This window comes from Oncorhynchus keta, unplaced genomic scaffold (genome assembly GCF_023373465.1).
Source record: "Oncorhynchus keta strain PuntledgeMale-10-30-2019 unplaced genomic scaffold, Oket_V2 Un_contig_3546_pilon_pilon, whole genome shotgun sequence".
Classification (NCBI taxonomy): Eukaryota; Metazoa; Chordata; class Actinopteri; order Salmoniformes; family Salmonidae; genus Oncorhynchus; species Oncorhynchus keta.
In genome coordinates this window covers 91,041-109,275 of record NW_026287307.1, presented here as the reverse complement: position 1 = coordinate 109,275, position 18,235 = coordinate 91,041, and the positions used below count along the sequence as shown (strand labels likewise).

The window sequence follows — 18,235 nt, the reverse complement described above, 5'->3', positions numbered from 1 at the left end:
GCACTGTGAGTTCTGTTATACTCACAGACATAATTCAAACGGTTTTAGAAACTTCAGAGTGTTTTCTATCCAATATTAATAATAATATGCATATATTAGCAATTTAGGACAGATTTTGATGCAGTTCACTATGGGCACGCAATCCATCCAAAGTGGAAATACTGCCCCCTATCTCTAACTGGTTTTAAGATGTGCTGTGTTCAGTTTGTGGTGAAATGGTTGACAAGTTATTTTGACGCCGGCAAGGAGTTACAGCTCATAGGGCTACACGGGGTCCTACCGCAGGAGCACAGGAGCGTCCTTATGATCAGAACCAACAAAGCCGAGATACCTTGACCGCCCAACCCACTCACCACTAGAGTTGGTCAGTCATCCTACATCATGCTGAGGAGCCAACGGAAACATGCCGTTCTTGATGACGGCTCAGAACGCCTATTGCCTTGGGTTCGAGGGTGAACCAGAGGTACTAGCCTTCGCATTACACATCACAATGTACTCCAAGAAAGCAGAGTTTTTGTCATTCACCATATCCCCTGAAGGAGAGAGTGTGTCCTTCACAACGGTCAGATCTTGAATAAATGCCTACTACAAGGACCAACCCATGACCCTTTACTGCTCTGCATGCTCATCTGGTTTAAACACCACACAGTGGCTTTTGGCAGCGATATCAAAGGCGTTCATCAACATGTGCACCTTCTCCCCTCCGACAAGTCACTCCTCAGGTTAATTTGGAACAGTGCCGAGCACCTATGAAGGGCAGGTCTTATCCTTCGTAACGATGTGTAGTCCCTGCTGTGCCATCTATGCACTCAGAAACATTCTCGGAACCCACCATGATGGCAACACGGATGTTCAGGAGTCAGTCGAGCACACCTTCTATGTTGACAAAGGTCTCCAAATTCTACCCATGGGCGCCGAAGCAAAGTCCCTGGTGGACAGGCTGCAAAGCTGCCTCTTGGTCGGGGGTTGAATGGGCCAGTAATATTACCTCTGGGACACCGTCCTCCAGAAGGGAGGTCAAAGAGCAGTGAGCTATGGCTCTCCCAGACCACCATCCACAAGAACCAACTCTGGGCCTGAGCTGTTAGCCAGACACCCTTGGCTACAAACATCGACCTGTCCAGAGAGAAGAGGAACCAACCTTGAGGGTCATATACAGAGTTTACAAGCCAACTCCAACTTATCCTCCAGTGACAGGGGGTCAGATCATCATAGTGTTACGACAGATGGCAAAACCTTCCTCCTTCCTTCAACTGCCCTTGGTACTCCATGGGGCAGCAGTACCAGTCCCCTTCATCATCCTCCTGCCTGACTGGACTCAGTCACTCCCAACTTGCTCCTCATGGGGATAAGCGACAGCTCTCTGCCCCAAACGATCTATGCTGACAGTGATGTCAGTGGTCGACAGTGCTGGTGCCATAGCCAAATCCTGGCTGATCACTTCTGGGCCAACATCAAACCCTACCTCAGACTGGTGGCCAATCTGATTCAAATGTCTGATGTTAGGGATGACCCAGATTACACCAGTCAAGAGCATTTGTGGAGCAAGAGCATAGTCTTTTTATTTGTCACGATTGTCATGAAATTGAAAAACCTGAAGTTCGTATAATTTGTTTTTTGGTTGTGGGGTGCATTGGCAGAGAAACCTGTTGGTGGAAAACGCTTTGCATACATTCTGAAATTGGACACATGTTGGAAATCTGATATCCCCCTAGCTGATCATTGTCTGTGGCCAGCTCTGATCAAAGTGTAGGCCTCATGAAACAGACAGGGAGAGTGAGCTGGTGCTTAGTCGATATCCACATTTTTAGGGTCACTACAGTTATTGTCATTTGTGGTCGTACACATTATTTTGAATACATTTTTAAAAGAACAAATGGAGGGTTGTGAAAAATTCAAAGTAAATTGTGAACTGTCCCTAATAACTTGAGGTGCTTTTGAGATCATTGATTGATACAACTGAACTGGAAATCACATTTCTCAGTCACATTTTCTTCTGAGGAAACAACACCACAGTTGATGCAAAGAGTCAATATGTGCAGTGTTGACCCTTATTTTTCAAGACCTCTGCAATCCGCCCTGGCATGCTGTCAATTAACTTCTGGGCCACATCCTGACTGATAGCAACACATTCTTGTATAATCAATGCTTGGAGTTTGTCAGAATTTGTGGGGTTTTGTTTGTCCACCCGCCTCTTGAGGATTGACCACAAGTTCTCAATGGGATTAAGATCTGGGGATTTTCCTGGCCATGGACCCAAAATATTGATGTTTTGTTCCCTTTGTTATCATTTTAACTCATGGCAAGGTGCTCCATCATGCTGGAAAAGGCCTTGTTCGTCACCAAACTGTTCCTGGATGGTTGGGAGAAGTTGCTCTCAGAGGATGTGTTGGTACCATTCTTTATTCATGGCTGTGTTCTTAGGCAAAATTGTGAGTGAGCCCACTCCCTTGGCTGAGAAGCAACCCCACACATGAATGGTCTCAGGATGGTTTAATGTTGGCATGACACAGGACTGATGGTAGCGCTCACCTTGTCTTCTCCGGACTTTTTCTGGATGCCCCACACAATCAGAAAGGGGATTTATCAGAGAACATAACTTTATCCCAGTCCTCAGCAGTCCAATCCCTGTACCGTTTGCAGAATATCAGTCTGTCCCTGATGTTTTTCCTGGAGAGAAGTGGCTTCTTTGCTGCCCTTCTTGATACCAGGCCATCCCCAAAAGTATTTGCCTCACTGTGCATGCAGATACACACACCTGCCTGCTGCCAATCCTTAGCAAGCTATGTACTGGTGGTGCCCCGATCCCGCAGCTGAATCAACTTTATGAGACGTTCTTGGCGCATGCTGGACTTTCGTGGGCGCCCTGAAGCCTTCTTCACAACAATTGAACCGCTCTCCTTGAAGTTCTTGATGATCTGATAAATGGTTGATTTGGGTGCAATATTACTGGCAGCAACATCTATGCCTGTGAAGCCCTGTGAAGCCCTACAGAACGGCATAGTCAAGATGCAGTAGATGGTATCGAGTACAGTATATACATATGAGATGACTAATGTAGGGTATGTAAGCATATAAAAGTGGCATTCTTTAAAGTGGCTAGTGATACATGTATTACATAAAGATGGCAATATGCAGTAGATGGTATCAAGTACAGTATATACATATGAGATGAGTAATGTAGGGTATGTAAACATATAAAAGTGGCTAGTGATACAGCTATTACATAAAGATGGCAAGATGCAGTAGATTTACATTTACATTTACATTTAAGTCATTTAGCAGACGCTCTTATCCAGAGCGACTTACAAATTGGTGCATACACCTTATGACATCCAGTGGAACAGCCACTTTACAATAGTGCATCTAAATCTTTTAAGGGGGGGGGGTGAGAAGGATTACTTTATCCTATCCTAGGTATTCCTTAAAGAGGTGGGGTTTCAGGTGTCTCCGGAAGGTGGTGATTGACTCCGCTGTCCTGGCGTCGTGAGGGAGTTTGTTCCACCATTGGGGGGCCAGAGCAGCGAACAGTTTTGACTGGGCTGAGCGGGAACTGTACTTCCTCAGTGGTAGGGAGGCGAGCAGGCCAGAGGTGGATGAACGCAGTGCCCTTGTTTGGGTGTAGGGCCTGATCAGAGCCTGGAGGTACTGAGGTGCCGTTCCCCTCACAGCTCCGTAGGCAAGCACCATGGTCTTGTAGCGTATGCGAGCTTCAACTGGAAGCCAGTGGAGAGAGCGGAGGAGCGGGGTGACGTGAGAGAACTTGGGAAGGTTGAACACCAGACGGGCTGCGGCGTTCTGGATGAGTTGTAGGGGTTTAATGGCACAGGCAGGGAGCCCAGCCAACAGCGAGTTGCAGTAATCCAGACGGGAGATGACAAGTGCCTGGATTAGGACCTGCGCCGCTTCCAGGGTGAGGCAGGGTCGTACTCTGCGGATGTTGTAGAGCATGAACCTACAGGAACGGGCCACCGCCTTGATGTTAGTTGAGAACGACAGGGTGTTGTCCAGGATCACGCCAAGGTTCTTAGCGCTCTGGGAGGAGGACACAATGGAGTTGTCAACCGTGATGGCGAGATCATGGAACGGGCAGTCCTTCCCCGGGAGGAAGAGCAGCTCCGTCTTGCCGAGGTTCAGCTTGAGGTGGTGATCCGTCATCCACACTGATATGTCTGCCAGACATGCAGAGATGCGATTCGCCACCTGGTCATCAGAAGGGGAAAGGAGAAGATTAATTGTGTGTCGTCTGCATAGCAATGATAGGAGAGACCATGTGAGGTTATGACAGAGCCAAGTGACTTGGTGTATAGCGAGAATAGGAGAGGGCCTAGAACAGAGCCCTGGGGGACACCAGTGGTGAGAGCGCGTGGTGAGGAGACAGATTCTCGCCACGCCACCTGGTAGGAGTGACCTATCAGGTAGGACGCAATCCAAGCGTGGGCCGCGCCGGAGATGCCCAACTCGGAGAGGGTGGAGAGGAGGATCTGATGGTTCACAGTATCGAAGGCAGCCGATAGGTCTAGAAGGATGAGAGCAGAGGAGAGAGAGTTAGCTTTAGCAGTGCGGAGCGCCTCCGTGATACAGAGAAGAGCAGTCTCAGTTGAATGACTAGTCTTGAAACCTGACTGATTTGGATCAAGAAGGTCATTCTGAGAGAGATAGCGGGAGAGCTGGCCAAGGATGGCACGTTCAAGAGTTTTGGAGAGAAAAGAAAGAAGGGATACTGGTCTGTAGTTGTTGACATCGGAGGGATCGAGTGTAGGTTTTTTCAGAAGGGGTGCAACTCTCGCTCTCTTGAAGACGGAAGGGACGTAGCCAGCGGTCAGAGATGAGTTGATGAGCGAGTTGAGGTAAGGGAGAAGGTCTCCGGAAATGGTCTGGAGAAGAGAGGAGGGGATAGGGTCAAGCGGGCAGGTTGTTGGGCGGCCGGCCGTCACAAGACGCAAGATTTCATCTGGAGAGAGAGGGGAGAAAGAGGTCAGAGCACAGGGTAGGGCAGTGTGAGCAGAACCAGCGGTGTCGTTTGACTTAGCAAACGAGGATCGGATGTCGTCGACCTTCTTTTCAAAATGGTTGACGAAGTCATCTGCAGAGAGGGAGGAGGGGGGTATTCAGGAGGGAGGAGAAGGTGGCAAAGAGATTCCTAGGGTTAGAGGCAGATGCTTGGAATTTAGAGTGGTAGAAAGTGGCTTTAGCAGCAGAGACAGAGGAGGAAAATGTAGAGAGGAGGGTGTGAAAGGATGCCAGGTCCGCAGGGAGGCGAGTTTTCCTCCATTTCCGCTCGGCTGCCCGGAGCCCTGTTCTGTGAGCTCGCAATGAGTCGTCGAGCCACGGAGCGGGAGGGGAGGACCGAGCCGGCCTGGAGGATAGGGGACATAGAGAGTCAAAGGATGCAGAAAGGGAGGAGGGAGGGTTGAGGAGGCAGAATCAGGAGATAGGTTGGAGAAGGTTTGAGCAGAGGGAAGAGATGATAGGATGGAAGAGGAGAGAGTAGCGGGGAGAGAGAGCGAAGGTTGGGACGGCGCGATACCATCCGAGTAGGGGCAGTGTGGGAAGTGTTGGATGAGAGCGAGAGGGAAAAGGATACAAGGTAGTGGTCGGAGACTTGGAGGGGAGTTGCAATGAGGTTAGTGGAAGAACTGCATCTAGTAAAGATGAGGTCGAGCGTATTGCCTGCCTTGTGAGTAGGGGGGGGGAAGGTGAGAGGGTGAGGTCAAAAGAGGAGAGGAGTGGAAAGAAGGAGGCAGAGAGGAATGAGTCAAAGGTAGACGTGGGGAGGTTAAAGTCGCCCAGAACTGTGAGAGGTGAGCCGTCCTCAGGAAAAGAGCTTATCAAGGCATAAAGCTCATTGATGAACTCTCCGAGGGAACCTGGAGGGCGATAAATGATAAGGATGTTAAGCTTTTGGGGCTGGTAACTGTGACAGCATGGAATTCAAAGGAGGCGATAGACAGATGGGTAAGGGGAGAAAGAGAGAATGACCACTTGGGAGAGATGAGGATCCCGGTGCCACCACCCCGCTGACCAGAAGCTCTCAGGGTGTGCGAGAACACGTGGGCGGACGAGGAGAGAGCAGTAGGAGTAGCAGTGTTATCTGTGGTGATCCATGTTTCCGTCAGTGCCAAGAAGTCGAGGGACTGGAGGGAGGCATAGGCTGAGATGAACTCTGCCTCGTTGGCTGCAGATCGGCAGTTCCAGAGGCTACCGGAGACCTGGAACTCCACGTGGGTCGTGCGCGCTGGGACCACCAGATTAGGGTGGCCGCGGCCACGCGGTGTGGAGCGTTTGTATGGTCTGTGCAGAGAGGAGAGAACAGGGATAGACAGACACATAGTTGACAGGCTACAGAAGAGGCTACGCTAATGCAAGGAGATTGGAATGACAAGTGGACTACACGTCTCGAATGTTCAGAAAGTTAAGCTTACGTAGCAAGAATCTTATTGACTAAAATGATTAAAATGATACAGTACTGCTGAAGTAGGCTAGCTGGCAGTGGCTGCGTTGTTGACTTTGTAGGCTAGCTGGCAGTGGCTGCGTTGTTGACACTACACTAATCAAGTCGTTCCGTTGAGTGTAATAGTTTCTACAGTGCTGCTATTCGGGGGCTAGCTGGCTAGCTAGCAGTGTTGATTACGTTACGTTGCGTTAAAAGAACGACAATAGCTGGCTAGCTAACCTAGAAAATCGCTCTAGACTACACAATTATCTTTGATACAAAGACGGCTATGTAGCTAGCTATGTAGCTAGCTACGATCAAACAAATCAAACCGTTGTGCTGTAATGAAATGAAATGAAAATGTGATACTACCTGTGGAGCGAAGCGGAATGCGACCGGGTTGTTGAGTTCTATTCGGTAGACGTTGGCTAGCTGTTGGCTAGCTAGCAGTGTCTCCTACGTTAAGGACGACAATTAGCTGGCTAGCTAACCTCGGTAAATTAAGATAATCACTCTAAGACTACACACTCTAAGCTACACAATTATCTTGGATACGAAGACAGCAAAGACAACTATGTAGCTAGCTAACACTACACTAATCAAGTCGTTCAGTTGAGTGTAATAGTTTCTACAGTGCTGCTATTCGGTAGACGGTGGACGTTTGCTAGCTGGCTAGCTGCTGGGCAGATAGCAGTGTAGACTACGTTAGGATGACGAAATACGATAATTACGCAATTATCTTTGATACAAAGACGGCTATGTAGCTAGCTAAGAAGAAATTGCTAAGATTAGACAAATCAAACCGTTGTACTATAATGAAATATAATGAAATGTAATGAAAAGTTATACTACCTGCGGACCGAAGTGTGGATGCGGTGGTATAGAGTACAGTATATAGAGTACATATGAGATGAGTAATGTATGGTATGTAAACATTATATTAAGTGGCATTGTTTAAAGTGGCTAGTGATACATTTTTAACATGCATTTTTAAAGTGGCTGGAGTTGAGTCAGTATGTTTGCAGCAGCCACTCAATGTTAGTGGTGGCTGTTTAACATTCTGTTGGCCTTGAGATAGAAGCTGTTTTTCAGTCTCTCGGTCCCAGCTTTGATGCACCTGTACTGACCTCGCCTTCTGGATGATAGCGGAGTGAACAGGCAGTGGCTCGGGTGGTTGTTGTCCTTGATGATCTTTATGGCATTCCTGTTACATTGGGTGGTGTAGGTGTCCTCAAGGGCAGGTATTTTGCCCCGGGGATGCGTTGTGCAGACCTCACTACCCTCTGGAGAGCCTTACAGTTGCCGTACCAGGCGGTGATACAGCCCAACAGGATGCTCTCGATTGTGCATCTGTAAAAGTTTGTGAGTGCTCTTGGTGACAAGCTGAATTTCTTCAGCCTCCTGAGGTTGAAAAGGCGCTGCTGCGCCTTCTTCACCACGCTGTCTGTGTGGGTGGACCAATTCAGTTTGTCTGTGATGTGTACGCCGAGTAACTTAAAACTTACTACCCTCTCCACTACTGTCCCGTCAATATGGATAGGGGTGCTCCCTCTGCTGTTTCCTGAAGTCCACGATCATCTCCTTTGTTTTGTTGACGTTGAGTGTGAGGTTATTTTCCTGACACCACACTCCGAGGGCCCTCACCTCCTCCCTGTAGGCTGTCTCGTCGTTGTCGGTAATCCAGCCTACCAATGTGGTGTCGTCTGCAGACTTGATGATTGAGTTTGACGCGTGCATGGCTACGCAGTCGTGGGTGAACAGGGAATACAGGAGAGGGATCAAAACGCTACCTAATGTTGACGATCAGTGGGGTGGAGATGTTGTTACCTACCCTCACCACCTGGGAGCGGCCCGTCAGGAAGTCCAGGACCCAGTTGCACCGGGCGGGGTTGAGACCAAGGGTCTCGAGTTTGGAGGGTACTATGGTGTTAAATGCTGAGCTGTAGTCGATGAACAGCATTCTTACATATGTATTATTCTTGTCAAGATGGTTTAGGGCAGTGTGCAGTGTGGCAAGCAGGGTGTCAGGTAGGGTTGAGGTGATATGGTTCTTGACTAGTCTCTCAAAGCGCTTCATGATGACGGAAGTGAGTGCTACGGGGCGGTAGTCATTTAGCTCAGTTACCTTAGCTTTCTTGGGAACAGGAACAATTGTGGCCCTCTTGAAGCATGTGGGAACAGCAGACTGGGATAAGGATTGATTGAATATGTTCGTAAACACACCAGCCAGCTGGTCTGCGCATGCTCTGAGGATGCGGCTGGGGATGCCATCTTGGCCTGCAGCCTTGCGAGAGATAACACGTTTAAAAGTTTTACTCACGTCAGATGCAGTGAAGGAGAGGCCACAGGTTTTGTTAGCTGGCCGTGTCAGTGGCACTGTATTGTCCTCAACGCGAGCAAAGAAGTTGTTTAGTCTGTCTGGGAGCAAGACATCCTGGTCCGCGACGGGGCTCGTTTTCTTTTTGTTATCCGTGATTGACTGTAGACCCTGCCACATACCTCTTGGCGGCAGCGTAGCCTAGTGGTTAGAACATTGGACTAGTAACCTGAAGGTTGTGAGTTCAAACCCCGAGCTGACAAGGTACAAATCTGTCGTTCTGCCCCTGAACAGGCAGTTAACCCACTGTTCCCAGGCCGTCATTGAAAATAAGAATCTGTTCTTAACTGACTTGCCTGGTTAAATAAAGGTAAAATAAATAAATAAAATTGTGTCTGAGCCGTTGAATTGCAACTCTACATTGTCTCTATACTGAGGCTTAGCTTGTTTGATTGTCTTGCGGAGGGAAGAGCTACACTGTTTGTATTCGGTCATGTTTCCGGTCACCTTACCCTGGTTAAAAGCAGTGGTTTTCACTTTCAGTTATGCGCACATGCTGCCATCAATCCACGCTTTCTGGTTTGGGAATGTTTCAACGGTTGCTGTGTGTACGACATCGCCGATGCACTTGCTAATAAACTCACTCACCGAATCAGCGTATTCGTCAATGTTGTTGTTTGACGCAACGCGGAATATATCCCAATCCACGTGAATGAAGCAATCTTGAAGCGTGGAATCAGATTGGTCGGACCAGCATTGAACAGACCTGAGCGCGGGAGCTTCCTGTTTTAGTCTCTATCTATAGGCAGAGAGCAACAAAATGGAGTCGTGGTCAGCTATTCCGAAAGGAGGGCGAGGGAGGGCCTTATAATCGTCGCGGAAGTTAGAATAACAATGATCCAGGGTTTTACCAGCCCTGGTTGCACAATCAATATGCTGATAGAATTTAGGGAGTCTTGTTTTCAGATTAGCCTTGTTAAAAACCCCTAGCTACAATGAATGCAGCCTCAGGATATGTGGTTTCCAGTTTACATTGAGTCAAATAAAGTTTGTTCAGGGCCATCGATGTGTCTGCTTGGGGAGGAATATATGCGGCTGTGATTATAATCGAAGAGATGTCTCTTGGTAGATAATGCGGTAGACATTTGATTGTGAGGAATTCTAAGTCAGGTGAACAGAAGGACTTGAGTTCCTTTATGCATTCCTTTATGTTGTTATGATCAGACCACGTCTCGTTAATCATAAGGCATACCCCCCCGCCCCTCTTCTTACCAGAAAGATGCTTGTTTCTGTCGGCGCAATGTGTGAAGAAACCAGCTGGCTGTACCGACTCCGATAGCGTGTCTCGAGTGAGCCACCCTCCTTTTGAAGCTTCCAGTCTGTTATTCGAACTCAATCAGCATGGCAGAGTGATCTCCAGCCGTGTCCTCATCAACACTCACACCTGTGTTAACGAGAGAATAACTGACATGATGTCAGCTGGTCCTTTTGTGGCAGGGCTGAAATGCAGTGGAATTTTTTTGGGGGGATTCAGTTCATTCTCATGGCAAAGAGGGACTTTGCAATTAATTGCAATTCATCTGATCCCTCTTCATAACATTCTGGAGTATTGGCACATTGCCATCGTACAAACTGAGGCAGCAAACTTTGTGAAAATTAATATTTGTGTCATTCTCAAAACTTTTGGCCATGACTGTACACTCCTGTACAGTCATGTGGCGGACTGCAATAGCATCGAACAGTCCCCACGATATGCAACTGTTCAGGGAAGTCAGGAACCAATACACGCAGTCAGTCAGGAAAGCTAAGGCCAGCTTCTTCAGGCAGAAGTTTGCATCCTGTAGCTCCAACTCCAAAAAGTTCTGGGACACTGTGAAGTCCATGGAGAACAAGAGCACCTCCTCCCAGCTGCCCACTGCACTGAGGCTAGGGAACACGGTCACCACCGACAAATCCATGATTATCGAAAACTTCAACAAGCATTTCTCAACGGCTGGCCATGCCTTCCTCCTGGCTACTCCTACCTCGGCCAACAGCTCCGGCCCCCCGGAGCTCCTCGCCCAAGCCTCTCCAGGTTCTCCTTTACCCAAATCCAGATAGCAGATGTTCTGAAAGAGCTGCAAAACCTGGACCCGTATAAATCAGCTGGGCTTGACAATCTGGACCCTCTATTTCTGAAACTATCCGCCGCCATTGTCGCAACCCCTATTACCAGCCTGTTCAACCTCTCTTTCATATCGTCTGAGATCCCCAAGGACTGGAAAGCTGCCGCAGTCATCCCCCTCTTCAAAGGGGGAGACACCCTGGACCCAAACTGTTACAGACCTATATCCATCCTGCCCTGCCTATCTAAGGTCTTCGAAAGCCAAGTCAACAAACAGGTCACTGACCATCTCGAATCCCACCGTACCTTCTCCGCTATGCAATCTGGTTTCCGAGCCGGTCACGGGTGCACCTCAGCCACACTCAAGGTACTAAAACGACATCATAACCGCCATCGATAAAAGACAGTACTGTGCAGCCGTCTTCATCGACCTTGCCAAGGCTTTCGACTCTGTCAATCACCATATTCTTATCGGCAGACTCAGTAGCCTCGGTTTTTCGGATGACTGCCTTGCCTGGTTCACCAATTACTTTGCAGACAGAGTTCAGTGTGTCAAATCGGAGGGCATGTTGTCCGGTCCTCTGGCAGTCTCTATGGGGGTGCCACAGGGTTCAATTCTCGGGCCGACTCTTTTCTCTGTATATATCAATGATGTTGCTCTTGCTGCGGGTGATTCCCTGATCCACCTCTACGCAGACGACACCATTGTATACACTTTCAGCCCGTCATTGGACACTGTGCTATCTAACCTCCAATCGAGCTTCAATGCCATACAACACTCCTTCCGTGGCCTCCAACTGCTCTTAAACGCTAGTAAAACCAAATGCATGCTTTTCAACCGATCGCTGCCTGCACCCGCATGCCCGACTAGCATCACCACACTGGATGGTTCCGACCTTGAATATGTGGACACCTATAAGTACCTAGGTGTCTGGCTAGACTGCAAACTCTCCTTCCAGACCCATATCAAACATCTCCAATCGAAAATCAAATCAAGAATCGGCTTTCTATTCCGCAACAAAGCCTCCTTCACTCACGCTGCCAAGCTTACCCTAGTAAAACTGACTATCCTAGCGATCCTCGACTTCGGCGACGTCATCTACAAAATTGCCTCCAACACTCTACTCAGCAAACTGGATGCAGTTTATCACAGTGCCATCCGTTTTGTCACTAAAGCACCTTATACTACCCACCACTGCGACTTGTATGCTCTAGTCGGCTGGCCCTCGCTACATATTCGTCGCCAGACCCACTGGCTTCAGGTCATCTACAAGGCCATGCTAGGCAAAGCTCCTCCTTATCTCAGCTCACTGGTCACGATGGCAACACCCATCCGTAGCACGCGCTCCAGCAGGTGTATCTCACTGATCATCCCTAAAGCCAACACCTCATTCGGCCGCCTTTCGTTCCAGTACTCTGCTGCCTGTGACTGGAACGAATTGCAAAAATCGCTGAAGTTGGAGACTTTTATCTCCCTCACCAACTTCAAACATCAGCTAGCTGAGCAGCTAACCGATCGCTGCAGCTGTACATAATCTATTGGTAAATAGCACACCCATTTTCACCTACCTCATTCCCACAGTTTTTATTTATTTACTTTTCTGCACTTTTGCACACCAATATCTCTACCTGTACATGATCATCTGATCATTTATCACTCCAGTGTTAATCTGCAATATTGTAATTATTTGCCTACCTCCTCATGCCTTTTGCACACATTGTATATAGACTCCCCTTTTTCTCTGTGTTATTGACTTGTTAATTGTTTACTCCATGTGTAACTCTGTGTTGTCTGTTCACACTGCTATGCTTTATCTTGGCCAGGTCGCAGTTGCAAATGAGAACCTGTTCTCAACTAGCCTACCTGGTTAAATAAAGGTGAAATAAAAAATAAATAAAAACACTTGATGAAGACGTTGTGTCACAATTGAGCCACTGGAGGGAGATGTTAAACAACATATAGTACGACTCATGATGTCCTCGGAATGTACTTTTAGAATACTTGCTATTTATCATTGAATAACACGGAACAACCACAAATGTATGCCTTCTCAAAGTCACTCAAATCCAATCCATCCAAATCATTCTGTATCAACACAACATGTATCTATGATGACAACACTGAGATAAGTAATGTCTCGTATTGTTACATGAAAGAAGCAGTTACAACAATTGTATAACATAACTATGTCACTCCTATGTTTGTGAAACTAGGGAATAAAATTATAGGAAGTTCAGAGTTAAAATAGGATTAGTCATTTATTGAGGAATTAACAAGTGGCAGAAAATAGATGAAAAGTAAGAAATTGTCAATTGCTGTTGTTCTGGGATTGGTTTGCACTTTTTGCACAAAAAAGAACGTTAATCTCTAGGAGACAGAACGAATCTCCTTCCTGAGCGGTATGATGGCTGCGTGGTCCCATGGTGTTTATACTTGCATACTATTGTTTGTACAGATGAACATGGTACCTTCAGGCGTTTGGAAATTGCTCCAAGTCTGGATGAACCAGACTTGTGGAGGTAAAAAAAAAAAAATCTGAGGTATTGGCCGATTACTTTAGATTTTCCCATGATGTCAAGCAAAGAGGCACTGAGTTTGAAGGTAGGCCTTGGAATACATCCACAGGTACACCTCCAATTGCTTCAGGCTAATTGACATCATTTTGAAGCTTCTAAAGCCATGACATCATTTTCTGGAATTTCCCAAGCTGTTTAAAGGCACAGTCAACTTAGTGTATGTAAACTTCTGACCCACTGGAATTGTGATACAGTGAATTATAAGTGAAATAAACTGTCTGTAAACAATAGTTGGAATAACTTCTTGTATCATGCAAAAAGTAGATGTCCAAACCAACTTGCCAAAACTATAGTTTGTTTTAAGAAGACATTTGTGGAGTGGTTGAAAACCGAGTTTTAATGACTCCAACCTATGAGTATGTTAACTTCTGACATAAACTGTATATAAAACACAGTGCTGTAACCCAAACAAAGAGTGAGGTGTAAATCTCTAATAAATACACGGGACAAGACCAGTAATAGCAATACACAAGACTAGACCCGTAATAACAAGTGCACACTGACACTGACACAAGCCAATACAACAGAGCAACAGAAATGGAATAATAATTGACAAGGACAATGTGGAACAGAGGGCACATATTTACACCTACTTATCAAGGGGAACCAGGTGTGTGTAATGAGACAAGACAGTCCAGGGTTGGTGGTAATGATCCATTTCAGTGAAGCCTAGAAAGCTGGTGATGTAGACCTCCAGAGCTGGTGAACAGAATGAGCAGCAGTACCGGTAGAGAGCCAGACCCGGTCGCCAGGCGAGACAGGCGCCTCACTGCGATGGCAGTCGGTCTGTTCCTTGTGCCAACATACGGCCCGCTGGAGATGAGTGTGTGCAGCGTTCCAGATTTCCTCAGCATGTCAAAACCACTCGTCCACTGCAGGGGCCTCGGTCTGCCTCGGATACCAAGGTGCCAGGGCCGGCTGATACCCCAATGTACTCAGCTCAAGGTAGAAAATATGCCCACTCCCCCAGCCAGTCCTGACAGTAAGATCTCAGCAACATGCCCACTTCCTTGACCCTCTCCACCTGCCCATTTGCTTGAGGACGGTACCCGGAGGTGAGACTGACTGTGACCCCCAGGTGTTCCATGAACGCCTTCCATACGTGTGAGGTGAACTGAGGGCCATGGTCTGACACAATGCACTATGGGATCCAGTACTGCCAGAAGACCTTGAGTAAAAAGATCCTCCGCGGTTTGCATGGCCGACGGAAACCAAGGCAGTGGAAGGAGGCGACAAGCTTTGGAAAACCGGTCCATAATGATGAGAACAGTGGTGTTCCCCTGGGAGGGCGAAGGTCAGTGACAAAGTCCACCAAGCGGTGAGACCAGTTTCAATGTGGAACCGGCAGGGAAGGCACCTTCCATAAGGGAGGTTTCTGGGCGTCTTACACTGGGGACAGATGGAGCAGGAAGAGACGTCTCTAGCCAAGGTGGGCCACCAGTACTTCTCAGTTACGCAGGCGATGGTATGGCCTATCCCAGGATGACACAACAACACAGGCACTGTGTGCGCCCAGGTAAGGAGCCGGTCCCGCACACCCGTGGACACGTTGTCGCAGTCCTCCGGGCAATGTGCAGGTGCTGTTTCCATACGCAGGATCTGCCATATGTCGGCGTCCATGTCCCACACATTTTATTTGATTTCTACTGAGTGACTGAAACAAGGATGCTATCATTTTCAGACAAACAGATTACTTCCTTCAGCACACTACTACTAATAAAATGTTCAATATTTTTCCTTTAACATCCTCTGTGTTGTGTTCTTATTGTTTAACCATTGATATGTTCCAGGTCATTTTGAGAACTTAAGGAGCATCAGGTACTGCTGGAATATCTACCAATAGCAGGTCCGTCTTTATATGATAAATAACACTGGTCACTGTTCAAAACATTTATAAAGAATAGTCTTCACTTTAGATTAGGGGAAAAACAACTTTACTAATGAGTATTAAATGGTAAAAATACATTAATTAAACATCTTTGAAATGATCTTATGAATCATATACTATAAAAGTTGTTTATAATTATGTGAATTACCAGTTAACTAAAATAAATATTGGATTAATGACAAATGAATAAACAATTTACGAATCAAATATGAATTATTTAGTGTGATACCCACTCTTTATATTCCTTCAGAGTAAACAGCATCTGAGAGAGCTGCTCTGGTGTGACCCTTGACCTGGCAGCAGTGATGTAGTGAGAGTAGTGGTACTGTTCATACACCAGTATGTTGACATTGAAGTGTCTGCTGTGGTCTCCTGCACTATTGTGCTGAATAATTCATGTGTAACTGTAGTAGTTATTTATAAATGTGAGAATACCTAGATGAATAACATTACACAAAATGGGGCGTAATATTAAAAAGTGAGCAGAATGTAAATTCCTTACAATGTGTGCCCAATGGGTGTAAAACTCTGAAATAAAACTTTTTTTTAAACTTTGCTCTTCAGTCCCTCATTTTGGATTTGAGATGAAATGTTTCAATTGATGCGACATGATATAATGTCACTTTTTATTTTAGGGTATTTCCACACTTTGGTTTTGGTAGTCACTGCCAACAGACAATAATGTTACCATCCTTCAGCACACTACAACAGTGTGACTGTTTTGGAATAAAATGTTCAATACATTTCCTTTAACATCCTTTGTGTTGTGTGCTTATTGTTTAACCATTGATATGTTCTAGGTCCTTTTGAGAACTTAAGGAGCATCCAGGACTGCTGGAATGTCTACCAGTAGCATGTCCATCTTTATGTGATAAATTAAACTGGTCACTGTTCAAAACATTTATAAATGATTAGAAAGTATGAATAGTCCTCACTTTAGATTAGGGACTGCAACACGACTTGCAGAGAGACCAAAACTCTCACGACTTACTAATGATTATTAAATGGTTCATAGACATTTATTAAACATCTTATGAATATATATTATTATACATTATAAATGATTTAGTGTGTTACCCAATCTCCATATTCATTCACACTCAACAGCTTCTGAGAGAGCTGCTCTGGTGTGACCCTGACCTTTCAGCAGTGAAGTAGTGAGAGTTTTGGAAGTGTTAATACCCAGTATGTTGAGGTTGAAGTGTCTGCTACAGTTTCCTGGGCTGTTGTGTTGAATAATTCATATATATACTGTAGAAGTTATTTATAAATGTGAGAATACCAAGATAAGTAACATTTTACAAATGTGGCCTTAATATTAAATGGTGAGCAAACTCTAAATGCCTTACAAATGGTTCATTACTGAATGTTACTATAAAGTGTTACACTTAATTGCATTTTTGTATATTTTAAAATCAACTACTTATACAATACACCACTGAGATAGACTTGGACGTTATCTGATAAGCAGTATAGTACATTTCAACTTAACAACACAGGATGAAGATGTTGTGTCACAATCGAGCCACTAGAGGGAGATGTTAAACAACATATAGAATGACTCATGTTGTCTTGGGAATGTACTTTTAGAATACTTACATACTATGTATCATTAAATAACAAGGAACAACCACAGCCTTAGGTATTTGTAGTATACAATCCACAATGACTACAATGTATTTTATAAAACAAGCTTATGTCTTTATCCCTCCTCCAAGTCATTCCATTCCAATTCAGACAAATCATTCTGTATCTACACCACATGTATCTATGATGACAACACTGAGAAAAGTAATGTCAGTGTATTGTATCAATAAATAAATAATTACAACAATTGTATTACAAAACTATATCAAACCTATGTTGGCCTACCGAGGGAATACAATTATAGGAACTATGAACACCTTCATTTCAGATTTAAAATACGTTTAGCTGTCACTTTGAACCATGGATAAAAGAAAGCATAAATTATTGGATTAATTAAGGAATTAACAAGTGGCAGAAAACTGATGAAATATGATAAGACATTTTGAAATAAAATAGAAAAAAAGAGAAAACAAATAGAGATGGAATCCAACAAATGAAATAGTTGACAACAACAATAGCTAGAGTTTTTGCTGCTTTTCTCTCAGACTTATTTGCCTGTACAGTTTTAACACCAGACACACTGACAGCCTCTTTTGAAAATACCTTTCTGGCCTGTGATCTGGCCACCACAAAGATTTTCATATAAAGTGATATAATAATAGAACACGGGACAACCATTGTAAGTACAAGGTCAATGATATTAACCCAGGTTATTCCTTCATAAATAAAACATTCTTTCAAACACCTACTGGGTACCTGTACATTTACAAAGTTTTTATAATAGCAGCATCGTATATGATACAACACCACCAGGTAAAGGATATACAACACATCATTCTTGTTGTTGTTATTTTAGAGTGGTACAATAAGGGATCACACACAGCAACATAGCGGTCAATAGATATCAAGACCAAATTGCCCAGAGATAAAGAAGTACACAAAAATCTATGTAGATATTAAACTCACAGAAATATTCCCCAAAACCCCAGCATGATTCCATTATTGCTACAGTCAGTACTGGTATCACAATCAGTCCCACCAGGAGATCTGACACAGCCAGAGAGAGAATGAGCAGGTTTGTTGGAGTGTGGAGCTGCTTGAAGTGAGAGATGGAGATGATCACCAGTACGTTCAAAAATACTGTAACTGCTGAAATCAATGAGAAGAAGATGTACAGTGTTATGTAGATAGATGTCGATAGCAAAGCCTTTCTGCAAGAAGAGTTTCCGTCTTGAAAACAGTATTGAATATCTTCATGTTTCTCCATTTGTAATAAAAGGTGAAAATGCTGAGGTCCTGCTCCTGCTTGGTCCTGTGTGTGACCCT

At 45.4% G+C, this 18,235-nt stretch overlaps 1 pseudogene; it reads right to left on the bottom strand.

The window, feature by feature from the left end:
• Window positions 1-16,571: 16,571 nt before the first annotated feature.
• On the bottom strand, window positions 16,572-18,235 carry LOC127924033 (trace amine-associated receptor 13c-like; annotated as a pseudogene).